We start from the raw sequence: 23,743 nt of genomic DNA on the forward strand, positions 1-23,743 counted from the left end.
TTTTCCTTCTTGAATGGGGCCCTTTAACAAAAGACAGATTCATAAGAAAAAAGCAAACAAATGTATTTAATGTAAGTTTTACATGACATGGGAGCTACCTAAGGAGATGAAGACCTGAAGAAGCTGTTCAGCTGAACGTTTTGATACTAGGTTTGATGTGGAATGAAAAGTCATAGAAAAATCTGATAGGATAAAAGTATAAGGGAAGGGTAGTAAACTGGGGGACACTAAGCAAAGCCTGTTTATTCAGATTCCTCCCAGCACCTCTCCATCTTCAGAGATAAGGGTGCTCCGTTCCTCTGTGTATGGGAAGGGCGCCTCCCCATGTGAGGTTTTAATGACCTGCTTTAGGGGAGAAAGTCAGAGAGGCCTTCCAACACCTACTGTTTTTCAAGTTCCTTCAGCTTATAATATCCAATAAGCCACGGTGCCATATTTTGGGGTAGTATGTTCTGAACTCCACTATCATTAAACCATCAAATTTGTAAGTCTGGGATCATGTTGAAATCATGGGGGGCTGAAAGCCAATCATTTCTCATTCCTCATTACATTAACTGGGTGTGATCTTTGGAAGTCTTCTGTATCTATGCCAGGTATTAAGTTTTCACTTTCGGTTCCCAGAGCAGACTTTGGCACTCTCTGCACGTCTGTTTTGCCAGCAGCTCCCTGTTAGGCTGTGTCAGTAGGGGGTGCTGAGTGAGACTGCAAGGACAGAAGAGGGAGTGATTTGCTTCTTCCTCCTGGTTTTCTCTTTGCTTCCTGTTGGCCTCCTGTCTGCTTGTGGCTCCTGTGATCGTCACTCCAGCCACACTTCTTCATCCCAAATATGGGCGGAAGCAGCAGTTTCTTCTCAGAGAAGCGCTTGAATCCACTTCATAGTTTTCCAACACCTATAGAACCAGCTTCATTCTCTAGCACCACCCGATGGGGACCTTTTCCTTAACTGTCTGAGTCTTAGCTTCTTTAACACCTTCTCCTAAGTCTTGAAGTTTTAATAACTCCAACCTCTTACCTTTCATGTTATAGCCCTAAGAGTGTGAGGCAGCCGTGAAAATGACCCTCACAGACCTTTGGCTACAGAGATCATAATTAGGGTTGCTAGATTTCACAGATAAAAGTACAGGATGGATGCCAGTTAAACTTGAACAACAAATAACTTTTTACTGTAAGTATATCCTATGAAATATTTGGGTTATAGTTATACTAAAATTTTATTCACTGTTTATCTGAACTTCTAAGTTAACTGGATGTCTTCTACTTCATTTTGTAAACCTAAGCTTAATTGACCAAGGGCCCCAACTACTGCTCTTTGAAATACGTACATTGCCCTGTTTGCTCTGAGGCCAAGCCTCTGTCGCCGCCTGCTCCCCACAGTGACTGAGCACGCCAGAGCACTGAGGCAGGGTCCTGGGACCCTGGGATTCCTCAGACCAGCAAGTTTGGCTCACTGACTTTCCTGTGGTTTAGAAGAAACTTCCCTAGACTTTATGGTCCCTCTCTGCTTCATCCAGTTTAGACATCTAAGTCTGACAGCTTTCCGAGCTCCCTTTAGGTTTCCCTTCACACAAGAATTTCCCCTAATGAAATCCTTACAGGTTTAATCCTGTGTTAATATCTAACACAAGCTAGGCTAGCACAGGAGAGTAGCTGCTTCTTACAGTTAGTAAGCTGTGGTGCTTTAATATTCCTCTTCACCCTTTCAGTCACCAAATAAGCAATTTACTACCTTGCTAACAGTTCTTTATATTAAATCTTCTCTCTTCTAGTAATTGGTGTGGTTTCCATCTCTTGACTGGACCCAGACTGGATGCCCCTAAGCTTGGTGAGAATGCTAAACTGCTCCAGGAAGTCTAAGTGACTAACTCATGCCATTAAAGGTATGTGGGATGTTTTTTTTTAACTTCCCTTATTATTTAACACAGAGTTGGCAAAACAGGTTGAGCAAGGTGACTTTTATAAATGTCACACCAGACATCGGTCACATCATGTTTGATAGTTGGAGTGACACTTGGACACTGGCAAACAGAAGGCCTTTGCAGGAAGGTAATTATGAAAATGACTAATCTTGAAGCCATTCCCACTGAGGGTCATGTGCTTATTTAATCTGACAAAAGAAGATGACAGTAGGATGGGATAACTGTTCTCAAGTATTTGAAGGTCAGACATATGGAAACTGGATTAAACTGATTTTGCATGATTCCAGATGTTAGAACTGGAACCAATCAGCAGAGCTAGAATGAGACATGTGGGCTCATAGTTTGACAATAATGCAAACCTATATTCTTTGAGTGTTTGCTAAATATGTTATCTGGCATGAGTGGGAAAACATTTTTTCTGCTAATAAAATATATAGTTCTTCATGCTCAAAATTATGGCCTTACAAAGGATTTGTGATTTAGCTAATAAAATAAACTGCCTATGCCTAGTAAAACCAATAACATTATTCAGTTTTTGAATTTCAGATGACCACGTCTTCAACTCTAGCAGGCAAGTGTTGAATTTGGGGGACTAACTCTTGGTTGCTTTGTGCTGCTTAAAAATGTACCTCCCAGGAATTCTCAACAAAAATAGCTTAGTATAGGTGAAGAATATGTTTTTAAAACTGCTCCTTGAAATCACTAACTACTTCCATGTAGCAGGACCAGTTTACATGACCTCAGTTATGTGAGGAGTAATGTGTGTTAACTAGCACCATTTTACAACCTTGTATGGGTATATTTTAGCACCCCTTTTTGATTACTGCTTAGGGGATGACTGGTTTGTCTAACCCTTAATCCAGAATCTCCAGTGAGTAAAAATTACAGGAGAGTATGTTTCTGCCAGTACCTAAGAACTAGTTTCTAAGAGTGAATTGAGGTACTTTGCAAAGTAGGAAATTTCTCAACATTGAATGTCACTTACCACGGACATTATAGAAAAGAATCCTGCATTGGGAGGGAACAAAAACCAAAATAACAAACAGAAATAACTTCATAAATAAATGTAAATATATTTTGTTATACTTTAACATATTGTTAAGAGACTGGAAAAGCAGTCTTGTTAACAAATATTCTGTGATGCTTGAAGATAAAGCAAAAGACAGGGTTGCATGTCCTTTCAGTGTCATACTGAGACATTGTTCAAGAGGCCCACTTTAGGAATTTTTAGCTTTCTAAGAGAGTGTGTCTTGTTTGGTTTTATTTATTATTGACTAGAGCCCACACACTGTTGAAGGTACATGTTAACTTGTAGGTTTTTACCTGATAGAAATACAAATGATTTCTCTTTGGTGGGAAAATGATCTCAAAAGTTATGCTTCATTGCTCTATAGGATATTAACCAGATTTTTTTCTAACTTAAAAAAAACTTATTGCAATGTGCCTTTCTTGATGGACTATGTAAGTTTCAGTTCTTCAAGTGTTTTATAAACAAGCTTTATTATCTTAGTGGTGCCTTCATTAATTATATGAGTTGAATACATTTTTGACCTGTGTTCTTTCTGTGTCTTTCATGACAATCATGTTTTTATCTTTGAAAATTATATTTGATAAAGACATGAGTTAAAAGGTAACGTGGTTGTCCAGATGGTTAATAAAATATTAATAAATCCAGACCTCAGAACACACACTGCCCTAATCAGCTGACACCTATGGCATTTGATTCTGCGTACCTCACTTTTAGCATGGCATTGTCCAAACAGAGACCTACAAGAAGAGGGCAGCTAAGATGAGATGTTTTGAAATATTTTAGATGAAATACTGATATAGCTAAGGAACAAAGACTCAAGAGAGATGTGTTGTGACAGTTTTTAAGTTTCATCTTTCATTCCCTCAAATATGATAAATTACAGTGCTGCATGAATTGAGGAAAGTCATTAATCTTTCTGGGTTTCTGTTTCTTTACCTGTGCTATGAACTGGGGTAGCTCTAAAATCATAAGATAATTGTACTCAATATTGAATAAAAAAGGAAGAATAAGATTTGTTTTGTGCATATCCAAAGAGCATGACCCTCTGGTTAGAAGTTATAGGAAATAGATTTTTGGCTGAGTATAAGGAAAGCTTTCTGACTATGAGAACTATTGACAACTACAAGCTGTCTTCTGTAGTACTGAGTACTGAGACTGTTTTGGGAGATCCACTGAGATACTCAAGTGGACTTACCTGCTGGTGCCATTAAGCTGCATGGCCTGAGAAGTGTATCTCATGGTCTGATTAAACCCAGGCATATCTTTCTGTCTCCCAGAATGAATTCCAAATGACTAACTCGACATTTCTAAAGGCTTTTTTTCTTTTTTCTGATTTTGTGGTTTTGTTTTTGTTTCTGTTTGTTGGCCAACTCCGTTAAGGCTGTCTGTGTTTGGATTAACTCATGGTTAAGCACACTTGTATCCTGGAGAAGATCACAATGGTATGCAAGAACCAAATACATGCATTTCCTCCCAGTTCTGCACTGTGGCATTGTGTGGGTAGCTTGAAAACAGCCCTTATGGGAAATTCACACCACAGAAATAGGCAAATGCCACACATTAGGCCATGGTTTTGGAAGAGCTGGTGTATCTAAACCAATGTGCCTCTTTTCACATCTGGGTTCAGGCACTGGTTAAGTTCATGTCTTGCCTCTAACCACTAGACTGGTCTCAACTGCATAGTCTAGAAAGCATCCTTGTGAAACGAGGTCTGGACTGTACCCCATTGTACAGCCAGACCCAGGACTGCTGAGCAGGTCTTGATTCCATGGTTAAGAGATGACCTTGTGTATAAATAATTCTAATATGCAAACAGCTGATTATTATAGGGAATTTGGCTTTATGATCTGACCATTTGATGATTTCTGCCAGGTGGATAATGAGGGAACTATTTTTCTATCAGGCGAGAGATGATAGCTAATCTAGTTTGATAGTCATTTTTTTGGGTCTATTCTGTCTATTTGTGAGCTAAAATTATTTTAGAAAATATCTTGTGTCAACTAAAAAGGAAAACAGCTCTTTGAGAAATAGACTGGTGAGTTTTTTGTTTCTATGTTCATTCATGACCTGTAGCTGAGGTTATAGAGCTGAAGGCAGCCAGTTCTCTATAGTTGAGAAAAGCTTTTATCTCTCTTTGTGTGTGTAAAACATTTTCTTACCTCTGGAGGATATTAATAAATTTGATTATGAAGTCTTCTAATTTAAAGAAACTCTCTTTTAATTTGACTCATAGAGTAAGTCAATTATTTATACTTATAACCTGCTCATATAAATCTAATATTTTCAGAATTCCAAAAAAATTAATTTCTAATAGTCTAAATATTCTAGTCACTTAACAAAAATTCTTTCAGAAAGTGCTAACCAGAAGTATATGATTATCTAAATGTATACATATACTATATAAAATAACACCTAAAAATCTAAATCCACATAAGATGAATCTTTGGATAAATCAGACTGCTTATATTGGTTTAATGAAAAAATTCTGTATCTTTTTCCTCTGATTTTAGTAGAGTTAGGTATAATTGTGCACTTTATTTTTTAAAAGATCTAAATTTGTTTTCTGAATTTCCTCAACTTCCTACACTAGTTTTTTGATTAAATAAATTAACATTACTACTTAATAATGTTAAGGATTATGAAAAAATGTAAAAATTATGTACCTAACCAAATTGAATTATAATTTTGGTAATCTTTTTGATATCAACAATCATTTATGTTCAATAGTATGTTAGCTGAAGTATAATTTCTGATATCCTTAAGTTAGCTCTAAAGTATTGAACTAACATTAAAATCAAGTTGATTAATGGATAATTTGGGAAACCAAGATTATTTCTAAGATAGAATGGTAAAACATTGATCACTGAAGTTTTTAAATATATATATACATGTGTGTTTCATATTGTACTATGCTACAGAGTGCAAACCTTGGATCATGCTAATGATAATGTTTATTTTTGCTTGTATATAACACTCAATTATTAATTACCCATCTCTCAGTTTTCTGTGTGACCTATGTTTGTTTAAAAGTTATTAATTAACATGGGTGATTAAGACTATATTAGGAGCTATGGTGACAGTAGTGCAAGCAATAATGAAGAGAAGAACAATGATCAAAGTAAAAGAATATTTTGTTTTTTCAAAGAAAAAGCGGATAGTTTTGTTCTAAAAGAACATGTGTGCTCAGAATATGAAACAGGATAGGGAAAGACAAAACTTGAATGGATACAGAAAATTGTAGGTTTACTGAACGTAAACCCTATTTGTCATGATTGTCTGAAGAGAAGCGATAGAATATGGTAAAATTTGGAAAAGTTCTCTCAGTTTGATGGGCTTTTCCAAAAGATAATTTTTTTAAAAAGAACTTGGGATCTTTTATTGACAAATATTGAGTTAATTAAAACTAGAATTTGGCCTTCTCTCTATTAATATTAGATGGTCTTAGAGCTCTTAACAAGGGGTAATGAGCAGTGATTTGACCTTCTGTGTAATCCATTCAGGTAGCGGAGATTTATATTCACCATAATAATTTTCTGTACTTTGTGTTGATTTTATCATTTCTGTGATTATGTTTTAAGAACAAAGAAGAAAGTTTCCTCATATCTGAAAGAGCCAAGATTTCTTAAAATCATTTTACATACTTCTATGTCTATTTAAAAATATGTTGTTATTGCTTTAGTGAATAGGTAACTAAACTTTTTTCTCAAGCACCTATGACGTATCTTACTTATGGACCAAATCTCTTCTGTTAAATCTGTTGCTTTTTCTTTTTCAGATTGGACCCTAAATTTTAAAAACCTGAAGTTCTCAGAGTATCTTTACATCTAAAACTATCTTGGAGATTTCCAAAGAAATTCTGGAAAATCACAAAGATGAGTTCTTTTATCTTATAAAAAATGTTAGAAATAATCAGGTTTGTTGGGTAGCTCAATATTGTTAAAAAAGCTCAATACTACTGCAAGAGCAGAACGGGAAGGGTTATCCAATCAGAAGGGAGGTGCAGCCTTCTCTTAGTTAAGTTTGTAGAGGTAAAATATTATTAATATAAATATTTCAGAGACTGTACACTTTGCAGGAAGGGCCTTAAGATTTGGCACTTCCATTGCTGTCCATAATATGTTCTTATCCTCTGGCAAATATTGATCGAACCATTATGAAACAAGCATGCATCAGACAACTTTGTTCTCCTCCACTCTAATATTGCTGGTCGCTGTAATAAATTAACCACAGCCATTCAGTCTTAGAGGTCATTTCTGCTTTTCTCTCATGTTTGCCTGGAGGCTCTGCTATAAGTTACAAGCCGGAGATAGGATCTTCAACAAAATAGTTTTAGAGCCTTGAGCAAAGGACTCTACTGGGTGCTTGTAAGTATTGATACTTCAAAGAACAGACTCCTAAACACCGGCTTCTGTGCTGACAGCCCTCGGATGACTCTCAGACTGTACCGTTCTGAGTCAGGATTTTCAGGATTCATTTTTTTGGTCTGGAAACTGATAATTTTGTGAAGCCAGATTGCTGACCCAAGATTCAGTAAAGCAAGAATTAATGATACAGGACCAAAAGACTGATGAGAGAAATGTAATAATTGTGGTTGTTTGGAATACTGTTGATATTCTTTAATGTTCTATTTTCTGATGTGTATATTATTATTGTTTTTTTAGGTAGCAGGTTTTCTTAAGGAATTCTTTTCTCTTAGGGGTACACACTGAAATATTCTCATATGAAATGATGCAATGTCTGAGATTGGTTTCAAATAAACTGGGTAGGACAGTGAATGGGGTAGATGAAATGAATTTGATCTGTGTTGATAGTTGTTCAGCAAGATGATGGGTACATGAGGGTTCATCATGCCAATCTCTCTACTCTTTTATCTGTGTGATATTTTTCCAGAGTAAATGCTGTTTAAAAAACCCATTATCACAAATTTTCTTGTGTTTTTAAGCTCTTCATAACCATTATTTAAGTACCTACATCTTAGTCAATATACACACAACTTTTTTGTTGAGTTTAGGTTGCTTTTAATTTCTTGCTATTATAAATAATACTGGAATATATCTTCTTGTGGATACTTTTCACAATATTTGAATTATCACCAGAAGAAGACTTGGCGGATCCAGAGGCATGACATTCTACAGCTCTTGATCATGCAGCCATTTAATGTCCCAAGTGTCTCTACCAATATACACACCCACCAGCCTCATTGCCATTGGGTATTTTACTTTGCCTTAATATTTTATAGTTTTGTGAGGAGGATAGTATCTCACTGTACTTTCACTTGAGAATTATTTCCAATAGGCTATTCCTATGCTGCTATTGAAGTTTCACTCTCTTGCACTCATTTTTGTTTGGATAATCATCCTTACTGGGCAGGGACTTTGATATCTGGCTGCTGTTGGTCATGATCCCTTGCCTCGGAGCCAAGTACATTCCTGGAGGTTCTAATGTGGTGATCCTGAAAATTTCTGGCTCTTAGTATGAGAAGATCTGGGTTAGTGGGAGGGAACAGGTATTGATTGGCACAATTGAAGCTCTGAGCCAACTGAATAGAACATTGCCCCAACTGGTGTCTGTCTAGAGCCTGGTGCCTGGGAAGAGATACTAGGGTTAACATGGGAAACTTACTTGAGGGATTACATGTTACACACCAATATGGCTCTCATTAAAACAGGGAGGAAGAGAAAGTGAGCTCTCTAGACTGATAAACCATCCACTGGCCAATATTTTTATTTTACAACTGGATATAGCAAATGTCAGTACAAATTAGTACATGATATGCTGAGAAACTGCCCTTAGTTTGACTGATTTTGAGACTACATTGCAGGCAGCAGGGTGGAGGGATGGGGGTGAAGTAGCAACTTTCTATAGGTGGTTTGAAAGTGTCAAGAGTAAACCACCTGCCAACAGGGATAGGATAAACAATGACTCACTTTTCTTAAGTCAAATTTTGTTGGATGCAATATTAAAGTTTTCTTCATTACTCCAGTATCAAATCGTCCTTGATGACAGCTTGAAAGAGAGAGACAATTTACAGGAAAAGAGAGGTAGGGCAAGAGAGTGGTAACTGGCTAACAGAGATCCTCTGTGAACATCTTTACTATTTTAAGGAATCTTTTCAAGATACTACCTCACCTGGTTGCTGTACTTGATAAATAAGTTTTTATTTATGAATCTGTCAGGAAAACCTGTGAAAGATTTTTGAAATGGGTAAAAGATGACCAGGTGTCTTTTCAATAGAAAACTAGGCATTCATTGTCTAGAAGACCTTAGGGACTTATCTGGTTTTATAAGGATCTGTGCCTCTCACTGCCTTTGACTAGGCTAATTTACAGCTCTGCAAATTATGGAAAACTGACAGTAATGCCAATGATTCTTGTCCACAGAGATGCAAATGATATTTGTCGTATAGAGATACATTTGATTTTCCCTTGCAGAAAAGAAGATTCCAACCTCTACATTTTATTGGCCTATGAAGTTTTGTAGCTATTAGCAATTTCATTTTCTCATTCCCAATTGTCTTTTTTTAAGTGTCTGTTCTTCAGATTTTTCCTTTAAACTGGTTGTAACATCTTACTGGTTTTCTCATTAATGAAAGAGTTCTATCAAATCCTTGGCACTTACTCATTTCATATTTGTACAAGAGTCTTAATTTTTAATAACCCCAACCTCAATTAAATATGTATTAATTCTTTCCAGCAGCCATTAATAATTTTTTTTTTCACTAGGAGGCCCCAGATTGTTTCTGGCATCAGTAAAAGGAAACCAGGCCCCAGGATCAAACTAAAGACCTCCCTCCAAAGCGGACAGGTCTCTCTCTCTCTCTCAACTCTGCTCTCAGGTAAAGCAATGTCTGAGGTTTGCCTGGAATAAGCTTGACTTTGTAGAGCTTCTAAGGACACGCATGAAGCCATTACCTACCCACAGAGGTCCATATAAGTACTCAAAATGCACAGAAAAATGGAAAGAAAAGATGGAAGAAAGAAAATGCAGTGTGATGTCCTGAGGTGAGCTGGAGAAATAGTGCTAACCCTTATACAGTCTTGTAGCTGAAGAGTGACATCATTTCTAAATGTCTTGGACTGATGTTTAGAATGGAAATAAGAAGAGAATAATATTGAGAATGTTGGCATGGTTTTTAAAGTTTCCCTCAAGGATCTGAACAGTGAAGTGTCTACAAAGGAAGAGACAAAGGTGAACCGAGAGAACAACAAAGGGTGGGACACAGACTTCAGCCTCCCCCACCCCCCTCCAGGGACCTTCTGCCTTAGGGCTTGGGGACAGAGGTATAGGTCATACTCCTGAGTTGTCCATCAGGGAGCTGATTTTCCACTGAACCTTCTCATGTCCATCCCAACTGGCAGAGGGTAAGTTTTTAAGGTGTTTTCTAAAGATAACTGTCCCTGTAATCCAAGGAAAAGCTCTAAAATTAAACTTCCTATGGGGTCTCTTCAGACGTTCTCCAGGTACTAACTTTAGTTTTCTAGCTCTTTGAGAATATACCACTTACAAGGAAAGCAACGTACCTTAGTGTTTAAGAGCCCAGCTTGTGGTGGGAAACCACCCGAGTTCTAATCCCAGCTCTATTATTGTCAGCAGTGTACTCACAGGGCTGGGGGTGCTGCTGCTTGAACTCTCTGTGTCGTGGTAACATGAGTCCCATGATCCTATCGGCTTCACAAAGATGCTGTGAGGTTTAAATTAGTTAAAGTAAAAGCACTTAGAATAGTGCCTGATACTAATGAGCACTTAGAAAAGTGTTGAATAAATGTTAGCTGTTAAAAAACAGTGTGTGAGTAAGAGCTGGACTGAAATGCTTACTCACTTACAAGCTATGTGTCCTATGGCAAGTTACTAAACTTCTCTGTGAGCCAGTTCCTCACCTACTAAATTGGGAAATAGTTCCTAACTCACAGAGTTGTTATGATGATCAAATGAGTTAATATGTGTAATGTACTTCATACAGCATGGATACAAAGTGTATGTTGTGTCGAATAATTATTATTACACCCATAGTTATTAGATATTATTTTTCTGTCTACCTTTTTAATGCAAACCTTTGCCTTCCTTTAAGAAAACTCTACTTCAATGGTGGACAAAAAAATGGGAGGATACCCAATAAATTAAGAGAATTATAAGAAATAGCAACCATTCACTTTGAACAAACCTTATTAGAATCCTGATTCAAACACACAAATGCTAAGAAAAAACAAAATGACAGTCATAAGACAATTGAAAATGTGGACACTGTAAACACTGAATAGGTATTTGAAGGTATGAAGAATTATTAATCTTTTTAAGTAAGATAAGATACGGGCATGTAAAAAAGTTCACCATTTTTTAGTTTGAGATTAAAATCATACATGCCTAGGATTTGCTACAAAGTTTTGTGTGTGTGTGTGTGTGTGGTAGAAAAATGGGATACAGTTAGCCAAATGTTGCAAATGGATGTTGGGAACATAGACATCCATTACTCTATTCTGCTTTCTTTGGGGCGCACCTTAATTAAAAAATAAGAAAGAGGAGAAGGAGAAAGAAAACAACTACAACCGCAGGATCTGGTCTTACCCTCAGATTCATCTGTCTTCACCTGGCCTCCAGACAATCAGTAAGACCGAGCAAAGTAGGAGTTATTCGGCCAAGAGAGATGTAATGGCACCTTCAGCAGGACAGCTGGAGGGCTTTGGCCTGCCAAACTGGACCACCTCAAGTTTTCCCTCCAAGGTGAAGTCTGAAGTGAAGATACATTTTCACGTCCCCTTGGGTAGTCTAGTGGGTGTCTGTTGTATACCTAACACACACACACATACACACACACAAAGTGCATGCACACACAAGATTTTTCAAGAACAGAAACTAATTTTCAGAAATAGTAGAATCAAAATCCATTTTTCCATATGCAACATAATCAGAGCTGCTTCTTCCCAGGAAGGAGATGGCTTTCAATGGAATTTTTATACAGAGCAATGTCAGTTCCCTTTGTTTATCCTTAGACTGTATCCTGAGACTTACCATTGCATAAGAAATGGGATCCACTCCATAACAATCTACCTCTCCATGGACACCCTCAGAACTCACAAAGAACCGGAAAAAGCTTTAGTATTTATGGGTTTTTTTTTCCCCTTTACCACCTAGTCCAAACCCTCACAACTTTCTGGGGTAAATATTATAGAAATGCCGAAAGATTTGCAGGTTTAAGCTCTTCTCCAAGCAAACTCCTGAGGATTGGGCAAGAGAGAACTGTGGGAGGTGAAAGGGGAAGACTGCATTTTCTTTCATTCACAAAAGTGTAATAGATATCACAGACTGTTGGAGCTGAAAGGGCCTTAAAGATAATTCTAGACCAACCCCTTCAATTTACGCTGAGAATGTTGCTTCAGGGGTCAAAGCAATTGCTACAGGGCATTTATAGTACATATATAAATGATTCTTCTTGCAAAAAGTTGGCTAATAACTAAAATCTTAAAAGTTGAGAAAATAATATACTTCTGATCTTTTATTGCTGTCCCAAATCTTTAACCCAAAGTTTTATGTACACTTAATTATTTATTACAGTTAACTTCAAAATCATCTGCGGTTTGGAGCTGCAGCCTCCTTGTCTCAGAAATCTGCAAGCGCTCTTTACCAGCAGCTTGCCAAGGGCAGAGCCACAGAGTGGCCCTAGGGCAGGCAGTAAGGGGAGCCTTGCCTAGAGAACGCTGAACTGTAATAAAACTAAGAGTTGGTCTGCTTTTTATTATCACCATTCTCTGCAATTCTAAACAATATCAATGATAAAATCGTCCTTTCTGAAAAAAGGGAGGCCTTTTTCTGGTCTAAATTCTAAATAACTGCTGCAAGTACTGTTAAATTTTAATATATTAGCAAGCTTCAAATCAGCTTCAAAAGTTTTGTTACATTTTCTTTAATAACCATTGCATTCTATACAGAAATGAATTCAGTGAGCTCCTAACTGTCCAACCAGCCTTTAATATACACGGACTCCGCCCAACACATTTGTTTTGTTAATAACTCCTCCAACCCCTGCAGTACTTTGTATGTCTGAATTTAAAATTTTGATGTTTAGTAAATAATGATAGCACAATGACTTTAAAGATGAATAGAACTTAAGTTACTTCAATTCTGCCATTCTGTGTGACCACTTGTTTTTATTTGTGCTGCACAACTGAAAGTTGACATGTGAAATATTTTATTGACTTTGAATGCTATCTTTAAGATAGAAATTTATTTTTGGTTTCAAATGATTTAAATGATTTTTAAGCCAAAAATAAATCAAGAAAATTAAATATTATATCAGTAATATAATTTAGTAGTTTACTAAATAAATACCTTTTACTCAAGCTTAGGTTTTATTAAAATGGGTTCATTAGTTATTAGTAATTTTTCATGTAAAATATTATTAGACTATAATCAACAGGTGAAATTTCAAGCTGTTAGGTAGATATAAACAATTGAAATATCTAAGATGCTGCTGTTACAGTGCCAGAAGATATCAGAAGGGTGATGTTTGAATGCCTCAGTCATTTTCACCAAGGACTAGACACCCTAAAGCAATGGATCTGATAATGCCAATATTAACTACCATGTAGTCATTTTCTTTCACTTTTGCCAAGAATAAAACCTTCAGAAAGTTATACCAAATAGAAATGAAATTTATGATAATTTTCCTAGAGAAGATATTTTAGCGAGAAATATGTGACTGGGAGACATCTGAAATGATCTCAAAGAAACTTTTAAAAATTAGTTTTTAAAATAATTATTGCAAATTTCTGAAATTTATTGCAAAATGACATTTTCATAAATTTCTGCTAAACTCATTATGTTTAAGACTTTCCTATTTGCATACATGTTACTTCATGCGAAATTACAATAAATCAAGTGTTCTGTGATTATGAATAACAATAGATTGATAAATCTGTTAAAATGTTTGTTAAACCTAAGCATGCAAAGAAGATCAATTTTCACAGAATCACTGACACATTGGTGACTTAATAACAAATACCACCATTGGGAACCAGAGCTGGAGAGGAATAAATGAAAAAAGCTAAGAGGGATTCTTCAAGACCTCTTAGAAGTAAGGTTTTAAAGACACCTGGCTAATCTAAGAATTTGAGCGAGGATGGGTTTATTGCAGAGTGCTGAGGACTGGGATCAGAGAAGTACTGTTTGTTAATGTTATGATTTCTCTATTTTTATCCCAGGATGGTGTGCTTGGGGCAATTACAGATATAAAAGTTCCTTCTCTTGCTAAAAAAGAGAGAAGGTCCTTCTAGAAAGCAGAAAGCATCTTTTCCCTATGTTCCCTCAACTCCTCCCTGCTTCCCACTGTCACAAAAATTTGTGGAGGGAAGTGTGCACATCTTCAGCATGTCAGCCCAATCCTTTTTGTGTGGGCAGAGAGCCTGCAACAGGGCAGTTGGTTTGCTCTTCAAAGGCCAGAAATACTTAAGTCTGACTCTGGGCTCTCACAGTATATCCATCACATATATTCTGCTGGTGTCTTTGCAAACATTTTCAACATCTCATGATTTTGTGAAAGTAGAACCCATATAAAGTCCATCCACCTTGTAGCCCAGTCTTAGGAAGGAAACTTTAGTCCAGTCCCCCAAAATAACTGAACATGAGTGAATATCTTTTTGTAGATTTTCTTAGGAAAATGACTCTGGAATTGGATTTTATTAAAAACACTTGGTAAATGTCTTAAAATTTTCTTTCTATAATTATCTCTCCTAGATCTTTCTCTTTTCTCTGCAAACTCTTCCAATTTGTTCTGAGATCCAGGGAATGCTAACTTTGGTCTTGCCTTGCCTTCCTCTGTCATATTCCAGAGCTATTATTCATTTCCATGTGGCTATAAATCTGGCTTTCCCAGTCAAGCAGCTATGGTTCTCTCCTTATCTAATACCTCAAATCTATACAAGATTATGGGGAATATTTGGCCACAAAAAGAATTCTGCTTTACAGAATTTTGGTGTTTCTGAAGAGAGGATCTTCCAGTATTTGAAGACAAGGAAAGCCAATAATAGTGATTTATATATTTGGCACTTGAAGACTACCAAGAAGGGAGATTTTTGCTTTTCCATTTTTGGTGTGTTGCAATGTGTTCTCACTAACACTTTCTGAATATGGGGGAGAAATAAGGAAGAATGAAAAATGAAAATATGGTGTGATAGAAGTTTTCTTATTAGTTCTGTATGTCATCCTCTGGCATGCCACATAGCCTGATGAAAGAGCACAGTCTTTGGAGCTAGATATTTATACTTAAGCTTGAATCCCTGCTCAGTCACTTTCTTTGTGAGTATTAATTATAACATGTCTATTATCAGTAAAGGAAGGGAAAAAAAGAAAGAAACCATTGTCTTCTATAAATGGAGATAACAGCTGCTTTGCAAGATTATTGTGAGGACTAAATGAAATAATTTTTGTAAAATATGTAGTATAGTACCTGTCATATAATAGATATTCAACCATAATAATCTATAGCAATAATAATGATAATAATAATGATTCGTATTATTGTTATTATGATTTTTTTAATGGAATTGGAGGGCCTCTGTCTAAACTTCTGTTTCTAATGTTTTAAAGTTACTTTACTACTACTGTTTGAAGCCAGTTTTACTTTTAAAAAATCTAGAATAAAAGCAATGCTCAACAAATATTAGTGATATGCAAGTATCTGAGAAACAAAACTTTCCGTATTTCAACGATTGGTTGCAATAACAGAAAATTTGAATAACCCCTTTAGGTGACTGTAAGTGACCTCCTCCATTCTCCCTCTAATTTGTATATTTCCACAAGCTCCCCCCAGTCCCCTCTTCATGACCAAGAAGAAGACCTAGAGGACCTTAGAGGGGGCTCAGAATAGTACTGCCTTGATTTTGGCAACATGCGTATTGTTTCTGCAGCTAACTCAGCATGCTTGAAATCATTTTAACAGCATAGTGTTATCATGTGGTTTCAGCAGAAAAAGTCCCTATGTAAAAATAGCACCTTCTTCCTCAGCAAGTCTGCTCCCTTTAATGAAAATAAGACTTTAGCTCAGACTGAGCCAATGCAACTATCAAGGAGTGAGCTAGAATCTCTTCTGCTTCAAACACTGTTAGCCAGATTCACTGACAATGGCACTGATAAACCACTGACAATACGAAAGACAATGGAGTAAAAGTCATGAACAATACAAGATAATTCATATCCAATACACAATAATTAAACAACAGGTTCCTAGAATGAGCCCTCAGACAATATGGTCAATGAGAAGAGTCAAAATTGCTCTACAGAATATTTACAGCAATATAAACAAACAAAAAAGGAGGAAAAAAGAATCAGTAACACTCACAAAATCTTATCCAATCCCCCCAAAAAGGAGGAGATAAACTAATCTAGTTCAAGCCATATGGCAACTTAGTCTTCTTGGAGAATGATATTTCATTCATTCTTACCAGCCTGCATTCAATCACACCATGTTTCATTTTGGCACTGGGAAACTTCTATTGCATTATTGATATGAATATAAAACAGAGCAAAGGTAGTTTTATTTTATAGTTTTAAGGAGAGACACAATTACGCTTTTAAAAATTATCCTGGAAAACACAGTTTCAGAAACTATTATTAGGCCATCAGCATCCTCTCATATTATCTTCAGAATTTCTACATCAAGCCTCATGATTTGATTAATTATGCTTATCATAGTTCCTTCAGAAGAGCAATGCCAAAGTAGTACATATGGCTACAAACATACAGTTGTGCAACTAGCCTATCACTAAGAGCTCCGTCAAGGACCCTGGCACAGGAAATAGCCAGAAGTATGTCCATCTTATGACCACCAGAAATTTCACTTCCATTGGGTGAAATCTACACACAGAACAGAAGAAACGTTAGGAGGAGCTAAGTTTAGTACCTAGGGGTCTCTGAGATCTTTTATCAGGAGGAATAAAGGAGAATTGCTATTTTATTTTATTTTATAATCAATTGCCCTGAGAAACCAGACCTTTCTTATGGAAAGAATGGTTGTTTTTTTTTTTTTTTTTGCGAACTCCCTGATACCTTGAGCAGAAACTCTTTGAAAGTTGTCTGCTGGATACCTCTGATTTATTACAACAAACAGATCTCTACAGGCTCATTCCCTTTGGTGTGACTGCAGTTTTCACTGGGGCACCAATACTGTTTGCAATGATACCTTTGCAGGTTCCTTATGTGCATCTGACCAGCCCCTATAACTACTATAGGAAAGCAATCCTAGAAGGTATTCACCTCTGTCAATTAAGAGAGACTACAAGGCCTTGCACACAGTAGGCATCCAGCAGATGTTAGTTAGCCCTGTGCTCCCTCCCTTTATCACCACTAGTCTCTTTCATCTAGAATCAAACGATCTAGAAGCTGCAAGCATTATACAGCTCCCAGCACTATCTGCTTAGTTTGCAGCCAAAATAGATTTCAGAGGAACTACAGATAAAATATTTGGTTGCAAATATTCAATTGGCCATTTGAAAAAGGTAGACAACCTCAAGAAATAAATTTAGTCGTTGGGAAAATCATCTGCCCAGAGGTTTACAATGAAGCTGTAGAAGTGAATGAGTTTACTAAGAGGACATAAGAAAAAGAAGATAGAACACAGCTCTGAAAATTGAAAAAGCAGTGAATGAACTGGGAAGGAAATGAATACTAATTGTAATGCTACAGGAGGTGAGTTTAAAAAAGGAGATTAACTGTGTTAAAAACTATAAAACATCAAGGAAGACAGGGACTGAGAAGTCATCATTGATGATTAGGAAGTAGCTGTTTAAACTTGTTACTAGAATAGTTGCTGCAGAAACTAGCTTGCAAGAATTAAGAAGTAAATCCAGGAGAAAGAAATGGAAGTGATGAGAAAAGCTATTTTTCCAAGAGTTCTGATGGTAGTAGGAAGAAGAGCACTAGCTCAGTCCATCAAAGGAGTAGCAGACCATGAGGTGCACATGCTGAGCTGTGGTAAGAACTATGCATGTGGTGAACTGTAAAATAAGCACAGGATCCTTCTATCCTTGTATGCCTGCTGCTTTGTGCTGTGGCTTTGTAGCCCCTCCCATTAAGATATGGAGTCTATTTTTTCCCTGCTATCTGGATTTGGCCACATAACTTGCTTTGGCCTTTGAAACATTAGCAAACATGACACAAACAGAGCTTAAAAAGTGCTTGCATAATAGATTCACTTTCTCCTGTTCCCCAGATGAACAAGACTGGGCTTGTTGGCTGGAAGATGAAGTGACTTGGAGAGAGGCCGCAACTATTTGAGCTAGGGCCCCACCCATGTGAATGGGTCTAGCTCAAGTAGAACCTGCTCAGACTAGGAAAATTTTCCAGTGAGCCACAGAATGGTAAGAGACAAGAAATGCTGTTATAAGCCCCTATTTGGGGATGGTTGTTACAAGGCAAGAGCTACCCAATACAATGAGATTCCTTCCTTTTGTGCTTATTCTCTGGATTGACTTAATTCTGAAGTAATAGTATGAAACTAGAGCATTGGGTGATGTCATCTTAGAAAACAAAGGACAATAAGACTTGCAATACCAATAATGTCCTATCTATCTGGTGGTCAGACTCCAAAATTCAGAAGCATTCTGAATACAGCTGTGAATTTACATAAGTGCCAATGTAAAAGATGCCCAAACATCAAGGAAATTCCTGGCCACAAGTCAATATGATTTGTTTATGGCAGATACACAGGTTATTTCCAAACCTTTATATCATAACCTATTGATAGAAAATTCTAAATAAATACGGTGACAGTTTAAAAAAGATTGGTGACTTGATTTTTACAACAGCTATCAGTTCACACAAAGTTAAAGATGATATATTATGAGATTATTGCTTAAAGCAGAAGGACTAGAAACCAGTACATATGTGGAACTTGGGGATAAGAGCAGAAGCCAATAGTGGTCACAGGCAGGGAGGACTATCATCTCCTCTGGGTGCCAGAAAGATTGCAGTGGGACCCTGTATATGTCACCAATCCCTGAGGACACCTTGTATCACTGCCCAGTGATACAGCTGATGTTCACAGCAAGGACTCCGAGCCATTAAGAACATGTTAAATGATGTTCCATATACTCTATTTAATGAGGCCAAGAAGAATGGAATCCACTTTATTACAATTTCCATAAAAAAAGCTGTTTTTTTTTAACTTGGTGTTTAAAAGGGCTAAGCTTCTGTTCACTGGAAAATTCACTTATTTGTGACATTTGATTTTCTGATAATACAGATTGGCAAGGTATTAATTTAGACATATTCATTAAATTAGACATATTTACACGTATAATGGATCCTAAGACTATAAATGGCAATTACTTCCAGAGACAGAAAGGAAGCCTTGTCCAGCAAATGGAGAGTAGAACAATGCTTTGTTCAAATTAGGAAATAGACATGAATTCAATTTCTCCATGGTTTTTTTTTTTTTAAACATCTGTCAGCATTCTATGGCTTCCACTGTTTTAGGTTCACATCTCCCTGGGGCCAGATACTGTCATTAACCACTTTGCCCCTTTACTCAGTAAGTACTGGAGTGGCCCTTGGTCTTGGTTCAGCAATTTCAGGCTTTAGATCTGCCTCCATAAAGAGCCCTCTTTTGTAAGCCTACTTCTTGAACTTCCAATTCTCCTCTATCATTACTGTTGTTTCCTGGATGTGGCATAATTATTGTCATTTCAGCTCTCATCACTAAAACATTCATTGAGGGCCAACATGCCAGTTTCCATGTAGAACACAATTAGTGATTCCTCAGTCCTTTGTCCCATCTTGTCTATTACATTATCCAGTAGGTCTAATTTTGGAGCCAAAGTCCCACACCCCAGGTTAAAGGTACCCATCCCCTTGTTATCCCTCCAAAGGTCATTGGACAGAACTATAAGCATATGTTTGGTGCTTTATTAAGTTCCCAAACTTTTCAATTAATTTTCTTACTTAGTCTAATATTCTCCAAATACCAGCTCTTCTGTTTGGGATTTTGCCTTGGATAAGAGCACTTCTCAAAGCAATGTGGAATATTTACTAAAAGCACAGATTTTAGTGGAAGACTTGAGCTCTACTCCTAATTCTAACCCATGTTAGTTATATGACCTTTGAAATTTGCTTTACTTCTCTGAGCCTCAGTATATTTATCTCTATAAGGAAGTCATTGCAACAGTTTCATTAGATAATTTATATATGTAAGTCACCAATATGCTTCCTGACACACTGGAGATACTTAGTAAATATTAATCCCTTTCATTTTCTCCTTTCTTCATTATAAATCTATGTTTGATTCAGGCCATTGTCCTTTGGATTTTGCTCCTTTAACTAAGGCCATGTATACTAAAATGTTTCCAATTGTTTTTATGAACTTTCAGCTTTTCACCAAGTATACAGCAATATGGGGAGGGCTGGCTTAGCAAATGCTAAAAAAACCCTGCTCTTTAATTATGAAGAGGCTGGTATTTGAGATCACAAATCCCCAACTTCCTTTCTGTATACATGCTCCCCACCTGTCATGTTACTCTTCTCCTTTAAACATCCCCAAATTCAAGAATGGTAGAAGCACTTGTAGGAAAAACCACTTTCTCTCTCTCTGGACATTCAGAAGTTGTCTTCCAAATTGGAATTTCTGCTCTCTACAATGAATTGTACATGGTCTTTTACTGCTGCAATTTCCTCCTCCATTTTCCCCCAAGGGATAAGAGACTGATTGGTGATATTAGGAGAGTACTGAATTAGCTCAGCTCCACCGGGCTTTCTCTTTAGAGACGCCTGCCTACAAGACAAGCTGACGTGCCACCCCAGCTTCAAGGCAGCATCCTGCATAGTCTGGAGGACCACAGAGTGAGAAGCAGACCACCATTGTCCATTCAGCTGCCTGGGTGTGTGCTCTGCAGATCTAATACACTCCTTCCATGGGCCCCAAGGTGGAGACTTGAGGCAAAGGAGTAGAAGGCCTGATTTCAGCCATAGTTCTTTTCTCCAGTCCAGCTTTTTTCAGCAAGAAAGCTGTTATTTAGATCTTCATGGATTCTTGTGACTATTTCTCATTTGGCATGTCAGCAATCTCAATGGCAACCTACTAGTGTGTATGGGATTCAGTCTGACCTCATGTCTTCCATTTTTTCTCACTAGTGAATAATTATTGTGAGCATATTGTCAGAGGAGAGCCTTAGACCATGAACTACCTCCAGTCTCACCTGCCTCATTTTATAGACAAGGACCATGAAGCTCAGGGAGAGCAAGTCACCCAAGCTCACTAGAGTAGACAGTGACAGTACTGGGGCTTGGGACCTAGGTGTTCTGACTCCTGGCCCCGTGCTTCTGCCAGAGAACCATGTTACCTCTTCTTAGCAAAGTATTATTCAGAGCAGGTCTGTGCTGGTGAACAAAATTCTCTGGTCCCTCACATTCTGACTCTCCCCTCCTAGGCTTCCATCCTGTGTTTCAGCCTGGCTCCACTTAGGACTACGTCTGGTCCCTTTATTCACTGAGGTACGAGGGCTGCATGTACTGACAGTCTGGGTATTCTCAACACATCTCCAGATCCCCAGGAGAACTGAAGAATCACAGGATATTATTTCTGAGTCTTCTAAATCAAAACCACCTAGTTTGGAAATAAGGTTGGTTGGCTTTTCTGTAAGGCATGTAAGGGCAGTGCTTACATTCCAGGAACTTTATAGTATCAACCCCTTTTCCACGGCTAAGCTCTGTGGAATTGTCTTTTTTAAATTTAATTTAATTTTATTTTGATATCATTAATGTACAATTACTTGAACAACATTATGTTTACTAGACTCCCCCTATTATCAAGTCCCCCCACATACCCCATTACAGTCACTGTCCATCAGTGTAGTAAGATGCTATAGAATCATTACTTGTCCTCTCTGTATATACTGCCTTTCCCATGTCCCCCTCTGCTACATTATGTGTGCTAATGGTAATGCCCCTTTTTCTCCTTTACCCCTCCCTTCCCACCCATCTTCCCAGCGCCTTTCCCTTTGGTAACAGTCCATTCTTGGGTTCTATGAGTCTGCTGCTGTTTTGTTCCTTCAGTTTTTGCTTTGTTCTTATACTCCACAGATGAATGAAATCATTTGGTACTTGTCTTACTCTGCCTGGCTTGTTTCGCTGAGCATAATACCCTCTAGCTCCATCCATGTTGTTGTAAATGGTAGGATTTATTTTCTTATTATGGCTGAATAATATTCCATTGTGTATATGGACCACATCTTCTTTATGTATTCATCTACTGATGGACACTTAGGTTGCTTCCATTTCTTGGCTATTGTAAATAGTGCTGCAATAAACATAGGGGTGCATATGTTTTTTTCAAACTGGGCTGCTGCATTCTTAGGGTAAATTCCTAGGAGTGCAATTCCTGGGTCAAATGGTATTTCTATTTTTTAGTTTTTTGAGGAACCTCCATACTGTTTTCCACAATGGTTGAACTAGTTTACATTCCTACCAGCAATGTAGGAGGGTTCCCTTTTCTCCACATCCTTGCCAACATTTGTTGTTATTTGTCTTTTGGATGTTGGCCATCCTAACGGGTGTGAGGTGATATCTCATTGTAGTTTTAATTTGCATTTCTCTGATGATTAGCAATGTCGAGCATCTTTTCATGCACCTGTTGGCCATCTGAATTTCTTTGGAGAAGTGTCTGTTCAGCAACTCTGCCCACTTTTTAATTGACTTATTTGCTTTTTGTTTGTTGAGGTGCGTGAGCTCTTTATATAATTTGGATGTCAACTCCTTATCAGATATGTCATTTACAAATATATTCTCCCATAAGGAATTGTCTTATTCTTCCTTTTTTCTCAACAATAAGGTCATAAGTTTAGAGCCCCTACAATGATGAAAGTGCAATGATATTCTACATCAGTATACAATTTTGTCTAATGACAAAATGAGACAGGAGTCTCATAAGAAATACATACAATGTATATATGCAGGGCAAGGGATGTAACTGTAGCTGACTTTCCTAGCTATACACTGCAACTATTTTCCATGATGCATGTCCATCATGTATTTTTCAACCACCCCAGCAAAGGCAGAGCATGCAGACTCTTTTGGAAGTACACTGCCTGTGCAACACGGATAGGATGCATCTCCACTTTCAGCTCCTGACAACCCGTGTTTAGTGCCACTTATTGGGCAGCACTAACAGCAGCTGGGACCCTGCCTGAAAGGCGGGGAGATCCATGGACTGAGCAGGATGGATGACTGGTCTCTGGAAGACCCAGGTGATGCAGACTCTCAGAGTGTGCATCTGGGCATGTTTTTGTCTGCGTGTGGGAGGAAAGTGATGGTAGCACAGGAAAGGGTGCTTTGCACTTCCTAGATGCTCTTAACTGGCAGTGGATACCTTCCAAAGAGAAATGGCTGCTGTAGTTACAGTGCAGAGATATTCCAGGGCAGAGCCTTTGTCCACCAACCTGAATAACTCATGATGAATTTCTTAGAGGGGTAATGATATTTTTTAAAAATATTCATCCATTTTATTTGTAATCTCCCTCCTTATCATCCCCAGCAGCCTAAATAGTGGACCAGACAAATACTACCCTTTATAAAGGAGTTCTTAAGTTTTGTAAAGATGTTCTGAAGCTACTAACAAGCAGCAAGGGGAAAAAGGAAAGTCTTTTTGTCCTGGAGACAATGAAAACCAAGCAGTTAGCCAGGTATGCTCCAATTCGGTCTTCTGGAACAAAATCTTAGAGGAAGAAGCAATGAGACAGGTTTCAGGAGAAATCAAAAAGCAGAGAGAATTGGTACCCTACTCCTAGGACTGGGAAATGCATCTCTTGTATAACTCACC

The 23,743-nt window shown here is 37.5% G+C and overlaps 1 long non-coding RNA gene across 5 annotated transcripts in view; it reads left to right on the top strand.

The window, feature by feature from the left end:
- The first annotated feature begins 443 nt into the window (after positions 1-443).
- LOC118968262 (uncharacterized) overlaps positions 444-23,743 on the top strand; it is a 31,836-nt gene continuing 8,536 nt past the window's right edge. For 2 of the 5 annotated variants that reach the window (XR_005055821.2, XR_005055825.2), the window contains exons 1-6: positions 444-1,165; positions 1,767-1,877; positions 6,722-7,310; positions 9,669-10,307; positions 18,146-18,293; positions 21,357-21,548. This is a non-coding gene — a long non-coding RNA (uncharacterized lncRNA). Of the gene's footprint in view, positions 1,166-1,766; positions 1,878-6,721; positions 7,311-9,668; positions 11,665-18,145; positions 18,294-21,356; positions 21,549-23,743 lie in introns of all 5 variants that reach the window. The other 3 variants (XR_012131574.1, XR_005055824.2, XR_005055826.2) reach the window with 3 other exon arrangements.

This window comes from Manis javanica, chromosome 5, assembly GCF_040802235.1.
Source record: "Manis javanica isolate MJ-LG chromosome 5, MJ_LKY, whole genome shotgun sequence".
NCBI classification, from domain to species: domain Eukaryota; kingdom Metazoa; phylum Chordata; class Mammalia; order Pholidota; family Manidae; genus Manis; species Manis javanica.